Here is a 16,311-nt window from a genome sequence, read left to right as displayed (position 1 = left end):
TGGGTTTTGCATGTCTGACTGAGGTGAAGGACTATGAGCATAAGAACATAAGAATTGCCGCTGCTGGGTCAGACCAGTGGTCCATCGTTCCCTGCAGTCTGCTCACGCGGCGGCCCTTACATCAAAGACCAGTGCCCTAATTGAGTCTAGCCTTACCTGCGTACGTTCTGGTTCAGCAGGAACTCGTCTAACTTTGTCTTGAATCGCCTCCGGAAGAGCGTTCCAGTTTTCCACCACTCTCTGGGTGAAGAAGAACTTCCTTACGTTTGTACGGAATCGATCCCCTTTCAACTTTAGAGAGTGCCTTCTCGTTCTCCCTACCTTGGAGAGTGGGAACAGTCTGTCTTTATCTACTAAGTCTATTCCCTTCAGTATTTTGAATGTTTCGATCATGTCTCCTCTCAGTTTCCTCTTTTTAAGGGAGAAGAGGCTGGGTCAGACCAGTGGTCCATCGTGCCCAGCAGTACGCTCCCACGGCGGCCCTTAGGTCAAAGACCAGTGCCCTAATTGAGTCTAGCCTTACCTGCATACGTTCTGGTTCAGCAGAAACTTGTCTAACTTTGTCTTGAATCCCTGGAGGGTATTTTCCCCTATAACAGAATCCGGAAGAGCGTTCCAGTTTTCCACCACTGTCTGGATGAAGAAGAACTTCCTTACGTTTGTACGGAATCTATCCCCTTTTAACTTTAGAGTGCCCTCTCGTTCTCTTCACCTTCGAGAGGGTGAACAGTCTCTTTCTCTACTAAGTCAAATCCCTTCAATATCCTGAATGTTTAACAATCCAGCTTGTTCCAGTTTCCCAGTAGCAGATATACTGGTGCTCTAGGAGGCCATTGTAATATGTCTTTCCATAGGTGAGTCAGGGCTGTTATGGTTTGGTAAGATTTTCCTGTATGAGTGTTGGATGTCTTTTTGCAGGGTTTGGGGTTATTTGCAAACTGTCTGGCTCGTTTGAAAGCAGGATCTGAAGCAACACACACATTTTTTTAAATGCTCAGAGCTAGTAGTCTCCACATCCTATAGAGTTAGAACACAATCTAAAACGTATCTGCTGTAAGCAAAACATCTGACAGTGGAAAGAGTTTGTTCTCTTCATGACATTTTTGCTATGGCATGTTCTAGAAAAGGATTTGCTGAGAATAGAGTCGGTTCAGAGATTGGCCACTAGGATGGTCTCAGGACTCAAGGATCTCCTGTATGAGGAACGTCTAGGTAAGTTGCAGCTATACTCTCTCGAGGAATGCAGAGAGAGGGGAGACATGATAGAGACGTTTAAATATGATACTGGCCGTATGGAGATGGAAGAAGACATCTTTTTCCTTACAGGACCTATGACGACAAGAGGGCATCCACTAAAAATCAGGGGTGGGAGATTTCATGGGGACATTAGGAAATATTTCTTCACCGAAAGGGTGGTTGATCATTGGAATAATCTTCCACTTCAGGTAGTAGAGGCCAGCAACGTGCTCGATTTTAAGAATAAATGGGATAAACATGTGGGTTCACTTCGAGGAAGTGCTTAGGGGGGTGGGTTATTTGAGTGGGCAGACTTGTTGGGCCATCGGCCCTTTTCTGCCATCATACTCTATGTTTCTATGTTAGGGAATAGGAAGTTTGTAATATAGATCTGGACTTCCAGGGTTTATGTTGAGATTTTGACCAGTCCTGTAAATAAAGAACACACCCATAAAAAAAAAAAAATAGTCAAATGATGCTATCAATTCGTGCTAATTTAAAATTGTGTGTGTGGGGGGGGGGGGGTATAATATGCAAAAATGTCACTTTGACTTGCTTCTCCCCCATACCTAACTTGCTCCTCTGGTGCCACCTCAAATATTTCTGTCTAGAGATACCACCGAGTCTGAGCTGGATAAATCATCTTTTACTTGTACTCTAGTTGATTATCCTTTATGAACCATTAAACATGATCTTTTAGGCTCCCAGCTTTCACTGCTGTCCTGTAAAAGGCCTTTCAGAACACATTCTCCCTTTTGGTACCTATACATTTAAACAGTAACTCTGGAATTTGTTGCCGGAGAATGTGGTGAAATCAGTTAGCTTAGCAGGGTTTAAAAAATGCTCGGATAATTTCCTAAAAGAGAAGTCCAGAGGCATTTTGACATCACAATCTCAGCTCTGGAATGCTGCTACTCTTTGGGTTCCTGCCAGGTTCTTGAGACCTGGATTGGCCACTGCCGGAAACAGGATACTGGACTTGATGGACCTTTGCTCTGTCTCAGTATGGCAATTCTTATGTTCTCTCTTGCAAGATTCTCTCTCCCACGATTTGCTTCTTCCTGGATATTTATTTATTTAATTAATTTATTTTCTATCTCATCCTCCCCAAAGAGCCCAGGACGGGTTACAGGTCAATATACAGTATACAGTTAACAGGTCAATATACAATATACAGTTAACAGCTCAATATACAATATACAGTTAACAGGTTACAATTTGCCATAGTTCCAGAACATGTTTTTATCCTAACTCGACACATACTGAGGATCTTGTATCAATATACATTTTTTTGTAATCTATCGGTCCAGGAGAGTTAGGGGATGAAGTAGGTTTTTATTGCTTTCCTAAATCTGAGGAGTCCTTCAAGGGATCTGATCTGCGGGGGCAGTCGATTCCAGTGGCTCGGTATGAAGTGGGAGTAGGAACGGCGTTTGGCGGTTTGCAGTTGAAGGGCAAGGCCAGGGGACATTTTGAGGCGAATTTCATCCTGGGAGCAAAGGGACCAGTTTGGTTCGTCAAGTAGCTCGGTGCCATGTCATGACACAATGTTTGGCTAAGGGCAGCAGGGTCGCTGGGATGGAAGCTTATAGAAAAAGAATTTAATAATAATTTTATTCTTATATACCGCTAAAGCCATAATAGTTCGAGGTGGTTTACAACAAGAAGTGCTGGGAATAAGCCACAATATAAAATCATCAGTACGTACATACAACCTGAAAATAAAAACAGTCAAACCTTAACTTACAAATCGATTAAGGGATCCTTTTACAAAGGTGCACTAGCATTTTTAGCACGTGCACAAGATTAGCGCGCGCTAGCCGAAAAATTACCGCCTGCTTAAAAGGAGGCCTAGTGCACCTTTGTAAAAGGAGCCCTAAATCATTTTGTTTTACTAATTTTCTAAAAGTGAAGTAGGATGAGGAATGCGTAATGATATTACCCGACCATTCATTCAATTTACCCGCCTGGAAAGCAAGAGTTCTATCCAAGAACCTTTGATATCGACAGGCCTTTATTGTAGGATAAGTGAACATGTGAATTCCACGAGTAGGCCTGTTAGAACAGTTCAGTCTAAAATGAGAGACCAGATACGTAGACAAGAGGATTTGAACAGAACTCTTGCTTCCAGGGGCAACCAGTGTCATTTTTGATAATAGGGACTTAGATGTTCCCATTTTTTCAACCCAATGATCAATCTAACAGCCGAGTTTTGAATAACTCAAAGTCATTGAAGGGTTTTCTTCAAAGTTCCCAAGTAAATGATATTACAGTAGTCAATACAATAACGTACTCCACTAGTCTCAAGATCAAATCACATACGTTCCTCAGATTGCCACACCAATATACAGTGTGGTAGCATATCCTCACTGGAGCATTATGTTATGTGACGATTTTGGACTGATCTATAATTGATTAACATGCTATACTATATAGTTTATAATTTATAAAGTGATTCTGTGCATTATAAGTGACTTATCTTTTGAACCGGGTCTGCTTCATTCCCCACCGACGCGTTTCAGAATTTTCTTCAGGGTCGGGGACATGAATGACTATAAAATAATGAGTAAAACATTAGGTCAGCAAACCGGAGAAAAGCGGCACAGAGTATAAATAAGACAAATTGTATTTACCAGACGTGTCCGGGATTACAGCATAACACTAATCCTAAATGAAAATCCGGGGCTACAAAATGGCCACGGCGTTCAAGGTGGAGCTATTAAAGAGACTCCCCCTAACATGTGACCCATTCTAACCAATGGAGAGACAAACACAAAACGGGCCAGCTGATCCATATTATCGATTATGGAAAAGGAAACATGCAGATACTACAAAAAATGACAACTTTGAACTTTCAACATTACAGTAGTCAAGCATACTTAGAATGGAAGATTGAACCAATAAACGGAATGATACAGTTTCAAAATATTTTCTGATAGATCTTAGTTTCCACAATACCGAGAAGCATTTTCTAGCCAATGCATCCGTACGTTCATCTAAAGTCAGAGATCGATCCAATGTCACTCCCAACATTTTTATGGAATAGTCAATTGGGAAGACCTGATTATTCAAAGAAATTAATATAGATTACTAAAATTCATCACCATGACCTCATTTGGTATCTCATTTCCCCTTATCTCCCTAATGTGTCTCCCTTTTATGTTATCTTTTCACAAATATTGTATTTCTTCCCCGCTTTCCCAATGTTTCTAGTTTTTCTCTTTTTAAGGTTGTAACCCTTGTTCGTTTAGTAATATATTATGTATAAGTGTGTCTTCTTTAAATTCTGATTTTATTTTATGTAAAACGCTTTGTATTTGGAAAAGCGTTTAATCAAATAATTTAATAAACTTGAAACTTGAAATCGATAAATCTTTAATTTTGGCATTCGGGTTTGCCAGAAAGAATTTGGTTTTGTCAGAATTGAGTTTCAATTTAAATGCAGTCATCCGCAATTCGATTTGCTTTAAAATAAAAGACAGATGATTTTTTCTATCTCAGAAGTCAGGTTAGTAAAAGGAATAACTATACTATACTGATATCATCCGCATAGATATCAAATTTTACTTTTAAACTTTGCAATAAGTTCCCTAGAGAAGCAATGTAAATGTTAAACAAAGTAGGGGATAAAGGGGAACCCTGCGGAACTCCGCAAGAAGATACTGTCCCTTAGACAGATATGTTTGTCTCTGTCTCAGAGACCTTTTTTTATGTGGTTTCCGCTTCCTCGGGAAGGGGTAAAACGCGGACCTCATGGACCTCGCAGATCTAAACCCGCACGGCCTTAAAAATCTCAGGTCCGTGTCGGTCCGGTGTCTGTGCCGCTTGTAGTTTCTGTCGCTGACAGACCTTGATGAGATTTTAGCGCTGACGGATCCGTCTCAGCATAGGGAGGGAAAAGTGTTAGGATCCGTCAGTGCTAAAAATCTCTTCGAGGTCTGTCAGAGCCAGAGACTAGTGCTGGAGTTTGGAGACTTCTTTTCCATAACGCATGTCCAAAACCTATGTCCCCGCTCTCTTGGCTTCTGCTCTGCCGCTCCAGCACTAGTCTCTGGCTCTGACAGACCTGGAAGAGATTTTTAGCGCTGACGGATCCTAACACTTTTCCCTCCCTATGCTGAGACGGATCCATCAGTGCAAAAATCTCATCAAGGTCTGTCAGCAACAGCAATTACAATGGACCGACACGGACCTGAGATTTTTAAGGCCGTACGGGTTTAGATCCGTCAGGTCCGCGTTTTACCCCTTCCCCGCTTCCTCTGTACTGTCAGTACTGCTTATTTCCTTTTAATACCATCGACCACAATCTGTTATTAACACGACTTCATGAAATCATTTTTTCTGATCAAGTCATGGACTGGTTCGTTTCTTATTTTTCAGATAGATCATCTAAGGTCATTTTCAACAGCGCATCATCTGAGCCTTTTACAACCAAATACGGAATCCCGCAAGGTTCCATCTTGTCGCCGTTGCTTTTTAACATCTTTATGTCGCCTCTTCTGACGGTAGGCCTTACTACATTTGCGTATGCCGACGATGTGCAATTAATCCATCCCATTGATCTTAATAATATAGAGGAGGTTGTATCCATAAACCACAAATTAGAAAAAATTAAATCATGGTTAGATTCAAACAAATTGTCTCTTAGCATCAATAAATCAAAACTTATGATTTTTCCTTTTAAAGAAGGAATAACTCTTCAGGCCCCCTTGAAATTTGAATCTCTACCAATCAAAGTTGTCCTCACTTTAAAACTGCTAGGAGTCACTTTTGACAGTAAATTTTCTTATCACAATCCCATTAGTACGGTTGTCCAGAAATGTTTTCATCGTCTTAGAATGATACGTTACTAGAACCAGCTTCCTTGAATACATTGATTCATTCTCTAGTAATTTCTTGCATAGATTACTGTAATGCCCTATATAAAGGCATTACTAAAAAGGAAATTAGACGACTTCAGATAGTGCAAAATACAGTTACCGAGATTATCTATGGCGCTAAGAAATATGATCATGTTTTACCTCTCCTGTTCAGCACGCATTGGTTACCCGTTGAACCTAGAATTAGTTCTAAAATCTTACTCTTTTAACTTTTACAGCACGTTTAAATAATTAATCAGAATTCATTGATAGACTTTTAATTCCTTACAGTCCTTCAAAATTGCTTCGTTCAATGTCACAGAACCTTCTTGTCATACCATCATTAAAATCAATCAACACGTTGCGTTCCAATAATTTTGCGGAAACCGCCCCTTCGCTTTGGAATTCTCTGCCCAATCAGTTGCGCAGTGAATCTGCAATAAATCAATTTAAATCAAAATTAAAAACATTCTTGTTCCAGGATGCTTTTGGACAATAACTGTCCTCTTAAGGACAAAATCAAGCTTTATTGCTTTTTATCCCAAACCATTGGTTTTTCCCCTTTCATTGTGCTCTTTCTCTCACGATTGTAGTTCTCTCCTCTCTTCCCTACTGTCTGAAGTTAGTCCATACGTCTTATTATGCGTCTTTTGGAATTGTTTAGTATCCCTAATTTTTAAATTTGTTTTTATGTCATTTTTATATTGTACACTGCTTAGAAACCTGATTAAGCGGTTTAAAAAAAATCTTTTAAGAAAGTTGAAACTTGAAGGTAGATAAGGAGCATTTGACCGACCCAATCGGTCCCTTTGCTCCTGCTTAGAATATTCCACTAGTGTATCTGAAGAAGGCTCGATTGCCCTGCAGAAGATTATGCCTTCTTCCTAACAGGGAAATACAATCAAGTCGGCTGGCATCCCAGGAAGCTTGCCAGCTTCACCCGATTTGTTCTGTCTGAGAATGTACCACTGCTTCATTTCCATTTCATGCTGGCTGATCCTGCTTCCGCTTCTTGAGAACCTGACAACTCATGCCATGTGTGTCCGGCATATAATATAAAAATAAAGCGCTGGCATACCTCGTCATGTAATGGAGATGTGTGTAACATTGATCTAAGGATCCTGGTATGGCAATAAGACAGATAGATTGTCACCCTGCAAGCCTTAAATGTTCAGCAATATGCCGTGAAGGGCAGCCAAAGGTCTTAAATCTACAAAAATGGACTCGCAGGACTAACCTTTCCTGTATGCTCAGCTTGGCACGACATTACTTCTGGAGAAGGATCTTTTTTAAAAAAATTTTCCTGTACTGGGTGCACAATCCTTTTCTGCCAAGTCTCACTCACGAGGCGTGAGTCTTACACTCACATTTTGAGCTCCATTGTTATGCTCATTAGGCTGGTCAGGATCACAACTTTCATGAGAGGTGACCTTAAGACTACTACTATGAATTATTTCTAGAGCGCTACCAGACGTAGGCAGCGCTGTACAGAGTCACAAAGAAGACAGTCCCTGCTCCAAAGAGCTTACTATCTAAACAGGCAAACAGGATATCATGGATCCAGTTAAGGGGAACGGTTAATCAGCAGGCTGGATTGGAGGGCAGAGGGGAGTACAGGACAATCCAGCCATTGTGACATCACTGATGAGGTTGTCTCTTATTGGTGGAATGAGGCATTATGACATCACAATCTCAGCTCTGCTTCCCAAAGACTGAAACTCTTCACACTACTACTATGAATTATTTCTACAGCGCTACCAGACATAGGCAGCGCTGTACAGAGTCACAAAGAAGGCAGTCCCTGCTCCAAAGAGCTTACTATCTAAACAGACAAACAGGATGTCATGGATATAGTTAAGGGGAACGGTTAATCAGCGGGCTGGGTTGGAGGGCAGTGGGGAGAAGGGTTATGGATTGAAGGTGGGTTTTCAGTCTGCTTGTAAACAAGAACATAAGAATTGCCGCTGCTGGGTCAGACCAGTGGTCCATCATGCCCAGCAGGGAAGGGGCTTGGTGGACAAACTCAGGTAATTTAATCCAGGCAAAGGGGGCAGCTAGATGAAAGAAACAAAGTCTACTGTTGGCAGTGGAGGAGAAGGGCACAGCTGAGGAACGGAGTTCTCTGGGAGGTGTATGAGGAGAGAGGAGAGATATTGAGGGGCAGCAGAATGAACACATTTGTAGGTCAGCAATAGGAGATTGAACTGTGCGATGGCAGATAGGGAGCCAGAAAAGCCAAGTGGCCCCCTAGTCCAACTTCCTGTGCACTGCCTCATCCCTTTTCCTCACACAATGTATAGCGAAACGTATATGTGCTTCTTTTAGCCACTGAGGGGAGAGAGATTTGCTACCAGAGGATGTGATAAACAGGAGCACGCTACAGGGGTTCAAAGAAGCTTTGGATAGGTACTTGGAAGACAAAGGGATTGAGGGGTACAGATAAGAGTAGAGGTAGATTTTAGGGATGGGATTAGAGGTAAGTTACAAAATTAATCAGGGACCACTGTTCAGGCACTAGGCCTGATGGGCCGCCGCGGGAGCGGACCGCTGAACAAGATGGACCTCTGGTCTGACTCAGCGGGGGCAACTTCTTCTTATTATATTATTATCATGCCAGAGAACTTACCCTTATCGCTTCCACTGTAGCCTTTCAAAGGATCCAAAGTAAAAGAATTATTCTAAGCTACTTTTTCATTCAACTGAAGTGGTGTGGTGGCCCGTAATACCTAGAAAGAAAAACATTTTTTTAAAAAACAACCTTTTTTATCGGACTAACTAACCCCCTCTTTTATGAAGGTTTTTTTATCGTCAGCCGAGGCAGTAGCAGCTCGGACGCTCATAGGAAATCTACGAGCATCAGAGCTCATACTGCCATGGCTAGTGACCAAGAAAGCCTAACGCGGCTTCGTAAAAGGAGGAGTTAGTGTAGTTTATGATTAGCATCCGATGGTAACCCTGGGTAGGGTTACCATATGACTCTAGAAAAAGGAGGACTGATAGAGACATCAGGGTTTTACTCCCACTGAAAGCAATGAAAGTAAAACCTCCAACCGGTAGAGCCCTCTCATAGGAACCTTAGGCCTCTCCCCAAAGTATCCCAGAATGCACCGGGAAGGAGAAGGCCCGCCATTTTGGAGTAGCAGACCTGCCAGCCGGAGGGTTTGAGCATCCCTTTGGCTGGATTTTCAACTACAAGGTGTGTGTGGGTGTGTGTGGGGGGGGTTAGGAGTTGCCGTTGTGGGAAGAGTTAGGGGTGCGGGGTGGGGGGCCTGCAACCTTGGGGGGTGTTGTTTGCGGGGTATTGTGGATTTGGGGGGGTGGCAGTAGGAGAGAGTGAGCATCCCTTTGGCTGGATTTTCAACTACAAGGTGTGTGTGGGTGTGTGGGGGGGGGGGTTAGGAGTTGCCATTGTGGGAAGAGTTAGGGGTGCGGGGTGGGGGGCCTGCAACCTTGGGGGGTGTTGTTTGCGGGGTATTATGGATTTGGGGGGGTGGCAGTAGGAGGGAGTGAGCATCCCTCCTGCCGGTCTCCAGTGGGGGAGCAGGGCTTCTGGGGCATGAGGGAATGGACATCCATCCTGCCCGGCTGCTTCCGGAAGGGTTCAGGAGTTCTGAGGCAGGAGGGAGTGGGCACCTGTCATTAGCTCTGGGTGCCTTATCCTGTCACTGCTGACAGACGGCCATATCACTTCCAGCGATGTAGATGAGCCAAACATTTTTGGTTTGTTTGGCTCCTCCCCCTCCCCAGTTTTTGGACATTTTTCCATTTGTTTCACACATTTTTAAAATAACTTTACATAGAAACATAGAAATACAAAGGCAGATAAAGGCCAAATGACCCATCCACAGCATCCATTATCTCCTCCTCTCCCTAAGGGATCCCACATGTCTGTTCTACGCTTTCTTGAATTCAGACTAATGAATGACACGGTGGTAGTTACCCACGGGCAGCCGCGGGTAACCCGCCGAAACGGTGGGGGGTAAAAAGTGCTCACTGCAGTCACGGGGACAAGGCCATCCACCGCCCCGTGAAGCGGTGAATAGCCTTGTCCCCGCAGTTAAAGGAGGTAAGGCGCGTGGACACCGATCACACGTGGCCCCCTCCCTACCTCCAGCCAAATCTATCTCCCTCCCTCCCTCCCCCTTACCTTTGCGGCGCTTTAGAAAAGAAACTAATACCGGCAAAGCCTGCCTATGCCGCTCTGCAGTCGTGTGTGTGGGCGAAAGCTTCTCCTCTGCGTCAGAGGAGAAGCTTTCGCCCACACACAGGTGACTGCAGAGCAGCACAGGCAGGCTTCGCCGGTATCAGTTTCCTTTCTAAAGCGCCGCAAAGGTAAGGGGGAGGGAGGGAGGGAGATAGATTTGGAGGGAGGGAGGGAAGGGGCCGCATGCGCGATCTGTGACTGCGCACCTTCCCTCCCTTAAGTTTCTTTACGCCGTGAAGGTAAGGGAGAGGGAGGGAGATTCCCGGGCTGCTGAAGGGCGGTGAGGTGGCAAGAGGGAAGGGTGGATGCTGTGGGGACAGGGATTTGGCGGTGAAGGGGACGGCGGGTTCAGGGACAGGGCGGTGAAGGGGACGGTGGGGATGGGACGGTGAAGGGGACGGTGGTCCGGTGACATAGAAACATAGAACATGACGGCAGAAAAGGGCCACGGCTCATCTAGTCTGCCCACACTAATGGCCCACCCCCTAACTACTTCCATGAAGAGATCCCACATGCCAATCCCATCTTTTCTTAAAATCTGGCACACTGCTGGCCTCAATTACCTGTTGTGGAAGATTATTCCAGCGATCAACCATCCTTTCAGTGAAGAAATATTTTCTGGTGTCGCCATGAAATTTCCCACCCCTGATTTTCAATGGATGCCCTCTTGTTGCCGTGGGTCCTTTAAGGAAAAAGAGATCCTCTTCCACCTCGATACGGCCTGTGACATATTTGAATGTCTCGATCATGTCTCCCCTCTCTCTGCGTTCCTCGAGTGAGTACAGCTGCAACTTACCCAGTTGTTCCTCATACGGGAGATCCTTGAGACCTGAGACCATCCTGGTGGCCATTCACTGAACCGACTCAACTCTCTGCACATCTTTTTGATAATGCGGCCTCCAGAATTGTACACAGTATTCCAGATGGGGTTTCACCATGGATCTGTACAACGGCATTATGACCTCGGGCTTACGGCTGACAAAACCTCTACGGATACAGCCCATGATTTGTCTAGCCCTGGATGAAGCTTTCTCCACTTGATTGGCAGTCTTCATGTCTTCGCTAATGATCACCCCCAAGTCACGTTCTGCTACAGTTCTTGCTAGGATCTCACCATTTAGGGTGTAAGTCCTGCATGGATTTTTGCCGCCAAGGTGCATGACCTTGCATTTTTTGGCATTGAAACTTAGTTGCCAAGTCTTTGACCAATGCTCCAGCAGGAGCAGGTCCTGCGTCATACTGTCGGGCATTGAGCTTTTGTCGGGCACTGTGCTTTCATCTGTTGTGCGGTTGCCTACTATGTTGCATAGTTTGGCGTCATCGGCGAATAATGTAAATTTACCTGGAAGCCCCTCAGCCAAGTCTCTTATGAAGATGTTAAATAGGATCGGGCCCAAGACCGAGCCCTGCGGCACTCCGCTGATCACCTCCGTCGTATCGGAGAGGGTACCGTTTACCACTACCCTCTGAAGTCTACCTCTAAGCCAGTCCCTAACCCATGCGGTTAATGTTTCACCCAGTCCCATCGAACCCATCTTGCTCACGGGGCAGTGACGGGGACAGATTTTTTCCCCGTGTCATTCTCTAATTCAGACACAGTCTGTGTCTCCACCACCTCTACTGGGAGACTATTCCATGCATCTACCACCCTTTTGGTACAATAAAGGATTTCCTTAGATTACGCCTGAGCCTGTCACCTCTTAACTTCATCCTATGCCCTCTCGCTCTGGAGTCTCCTTTCAGCTGAAAGAAACTTGCTTCGTGTATATTTATACCACACAGCAGTGGCGTAGTGAGGGTGACTGGTGCCTGGGACCAGGGCGCCCCTCTCCCACCCTCTTCCCTGCCTCCCCTGCCACGCCCACACGCCCGCGCCCCTTCTCCGTACCTTTTTAACTTTGGCACGAGCAACGAGGAACTTACCCGCGTCGGCTTCAGCGTTCTCTCTGATGTCACTGTATCTGCTACTACTACTACTACTACTACTACTACTATTTATTATTTCTATGGTGCTACCAGATGCACGCATTGCTATACAGTAAACACACAAGAGACGGCCCCCTGCTTGAAAGAGTTTACAATCTAAGTCATGACAGACACACAGGATGTAGGGCGGATCAGTATATGGTATCCATGAAGGGACAAACAAGGAAAGGAGAGGTAATAAGGGAAAGGGCTACAGAGAGAAAGAGAAACAAGCTGTTAGGACCTGTTCCCTTTTGGGTTTGAGCTATAAACTGAGGAGTGTCCTTTAATTGGTTTAGAGAATCGATATTCAGTCAACGACAGAGACCATTTTTTTAGTCACTGCCAGCATTATTCCCGGATACTCAATGCCGGGCCATGTCCTGGCCCCAGCATTGATTTATCCAGGTTTATGCGGTCAGCCACCTCTTGTGTAATTAAGTGCAACCTGTACCACTTTACTGCCTCAGCAACACCACATAAAGATAGGACTGTGTGATGTAAACTGCTGATTCTTGACACTTTGGGCTCCTTTTACAAAGATGCGTCAGGGCCTTAACACACGGAATAGCGCACGCTAAAATGCCGCCGGCGCTAGCCGCTACTGCCTCCTCTTGAGCAGGCGGTAGTTTTTCCTTTGTAAAAGGAGCCCTTAACCCCACAAATGCCGACTCTACTCCGGGACTGCCTGCAAAACAGTCGGCTTTCAGTTTAGGGGTTAGTGCTGACGTTCAACGGTACTAAGGCCCCGATCCTGTGTAAACGGTGCCTGAAACGTAGACGCTGAGGATAGTGGCGCATGGCGCACGTCAATCACGAGTCAGGCATTGTTTATTACCAAAAATTACATTGGTTGTTGATGGAGGCAAGAGTTCTGCTCAAATTTGCCCGTATTTGTTTTAAATCAATCTTTGGTAAGTCTCCATCGACCTTGTTTCCCATTTCTTCCTGGATTATTCCAACAAGGCCACACGTAGAGTTCATTTATTTGCATATCCTACTGTAAGAGATTTCTTGGTAGAACTCTTGCTTTTCAGGCAGCCAAAATGAACGACTGGCTCGGTAAAATTATTTCACGTGTTTCACCTTACTACTCCTTCAGAAAATTAGTAAAGACGGAGTTATTTGATAGATTTGTAACCTAAGTTTTTATTCTTTTAGTTTCATTTGTTCATTATGTACTTTTCTATGATTTGTTCAATTTCACTGACTGTTCAGTTTCTCTTGTTGTAAACCGCCTTGAACTGTCATGGTCTGGCGGTATATAAGAATAACGTTTATTATTATTTATTATTATTTTTATGGAATCGCACCTAAATTGGACTTAGTCACCCCCTATTTAACCCAGGGTTTTCTTGGCCTAGTGGTGCCTCTGCATGCAAAGGGGAGAATTCTAGAAATGGGGCGTGCATTTTAAGACGCCAAACCATGCCCACTTTCTGGCAGGCGCCTGCCGAGTTAGGTGCTTACCACCAATTCATTTGAATTTTTGCCAATTGGGAGCTCACTATTGGCTCCGAATAAGCTTTATAAATAAGTAAAGCCGGCGGTCACGGGCCAGCGAGGTAAAATGCTCCGACGCTCATAGAAGCGTCGGAGCATTTGTCTCTCAGGCAAGCGGTAGAAACTTCCACTGCAGCTTTATAAGGGGAGCCCTAAGTTAGGTGCCTAGATGGGCTAGGCAGGCCAATCTATTCGCCTAACCTCAGGCCCCTTTATAGAATTTAAGGCAGGGTTGTCAAAGTCCCTCCTCAAGAGCCACAATCTAGTCGGGTTTTCAAGATTTCCCCATTGAATATGCATGAGATCTATTTGCATGCACTGCTTTCATTGTATGCTAATAGATCTCATGCATATTCATTGGGGAAATCCTGAAAACCCAGCTGGATTGTGGCCCTCGAGGAGGGACTTTGACACCCCTGACTTAAGGGCAGTTGAATATCAGTGTTTAACCCTGAACAAGTAATTGAAGTGGCCAAGAGCTGATCCTTGATTGTCATCCCCATTATTATTATTATTATATATAGGAGCCTTTGCTGTCCCTAGTGGGCTCACAAGCTAAGTTTTTGTACCTGGGGAATATGAGAAGGGGATAACAGTGGCATAGCGAGGGTAGGAGATGCCTGAGGTGGTGGAGCCCTCACGTGCCCTCCTCTTAGTCCCCCCTGGCACCTTCCGTGCCAAGCCCCCTTGCACCCCCCTTTCTGCCCCCCTCCTTCTGCACCACACACGTCTCCTCCCTTCCCACCCCCATACCTCTTAAAATCTTCGCCAGCACGAGTGCGAGCAACTTCTCCAGCCTCTTGCTCGTGCTGGCTTTCCTTCTGATGTCATTTCCTGGCCCCTCGACCTGGAAGTGATTTCAGAGGGAACCAGGCCAACGCGAGCAGCAGGCTAGAAGCAATTGCTCACACTGATGAAGATTTTAAATAGGCAATGGGGGCGGGGAAGGAAGGGTGCAAGCATGGCATGGGGGGCGGAGAGGTGTCAGCACCCCCACCAAGAAGGAACCCAGTGCCCCTCCCCCCCTTACTATGCCAATGTACTCTACTCTCTGACCCCAGTAAGGACAAGATGATGTAATAACCACAATGGCATAGTAAGCTGGTGCAGGGGGGGGCAGTCCACTGCGAGCGCGGTCTTCCTAAGGGCATGGCACCCTTCTCTTCTCTGCCCCCTGCTCCTTTCCTTGCCATCCCCTAACCTTTCTACTTCCCCGGTTTGATGCTGCTACCAGCATTGGCGCTTTTTCTGGCATCACTTCTGGGACCCACGCCTAGGAAATGACATCAAAGGGCAAGCCGACACCGAAGTGGGCATGCCGCTTACGCCAGAGAAGTACGAAAGGAACGGGGCACGTGTGCAGCGGGGGAGGGGGAGGAACACCAACGCCCCGGGCGCCACGCTCCCTTATTATGCCACTGAATGACCGTTAACCAAAGTGAGAGAATTAATCCTGCAGGAAAAAAAAACACTTCTTCCTCCGTATTCGCTGTGATCGGGGATTAACAGACCCACAAATACAGAAAAACTGCAAATAACTTTTTCATATGTTATTCGCTGTTTTCTATTAAAAACCATCATGAATATTGTGAAACCACGAATAACATGGTGGGAGACCTGGCCTGTTCCTGAAGGAGAGGCAAAACGCGGTGAAGAAAGTGCCGGGAATCGGCGATTTTCTCTGTAAATGCTTGGAATCAGCAATTTCTCTAAGCAAGCTGACGTAATTTGGGAGGAGGAGCCAACAAGCTAAAAAACGCGAATACGGAGGGAGAAGTGTAAATCAAATGTGGAGTGAGCAGCTCATTTTCTTGTTCAATAGTGGCCTGAGGGCAAATGACATCCTTCCGACCACAGAGTGCCAAAGAGTGTGTGTGGAGAGTGAAGGATACCAAATAGTTCCCGCACTTTCTCTGGAGTGGTACAGAGCGCAAGACACAGAAGATACAAAAATCCCACCAAAGCAAGCCAGGCGACCAGAGTGGAGTGGCAAACGAGGGAGACGATATTCCATAAGCAGTGGATTCACAAATGGGGGTCACCAGACTTCTCTTTTTAGAGGACTGTCCAGGTGCCCGGACGGACTTTCCAAAACCCGGCAGTTTGTCCGGGTTTTGGAAAGCCCCGACGAGCTCCGGCCACATCTGGAGGGCCTCTGAGCATGCGCAGATGTTGTCGCACACGCTCCAGGACCTCCAGATGTGGCCAGAGCTGTTGGGGAAGAAGAGAGGAGGCTTTGTGGTGCTGGGGGAGGGCTGAAGGCAAAATGGGGCGGGGCTGGGGCAGAGCAGGGCGGGACCGGAGGCGGAAAAGGGTGGGGCCATGTGTCTGGGGTTTTGCGGCCCCAAATATGGTAGCCTTAGACTCAACAGAAGTTGGTGTTGGTGTGGTCAGGATCAGCAATTGAGCATAGCCTTTGAAACGAGGTTTTTGTTTGATTTTAAGGTGCAGCTCACTGCACCCAGAGGTTGTGAGATCAAATCCCAGCGCTGCTCCTTGTGACCCTGGGCAAGTCCCTTAATCCTCCAATGTCTACCGCTTTGA

The 16,311-nt window shown here is 45.6% G+C and overlaps 1 protein-coding gene across 1 annotated transcript in view; it reads left to right on the top strand.

Annotated features, from left to right (window-relative positions):
• GFRA1 (GDNF family receptor alpha 1) overlaps nt 1–16,311 on the top strand; it is a 287,214-nt gene that overhangs the window by 158,301 nt on the left and 112,602 nt on the right. The window lies entirely within an intron of this gene.

This window comes from Geotrypetes seraphini, chromosome 4 (assembly GCF_902459505.1).
Source record: "Geotrypetes seraphini chromosome 4, aGeoSer1.1, whole genome shotgun sequence".
In the NCBI taxonomy this organism is placed as follows: domain Eukaryota; kingdom Metazoa; phylum Chordata; class Amphibia; order Gymnophiona; family Dermophiidae; genus Geotrypetes; species Geotrypetes seraphini.
This window is presented reverse-complemented; position numbering and strand designations above follow the sequence as displayed.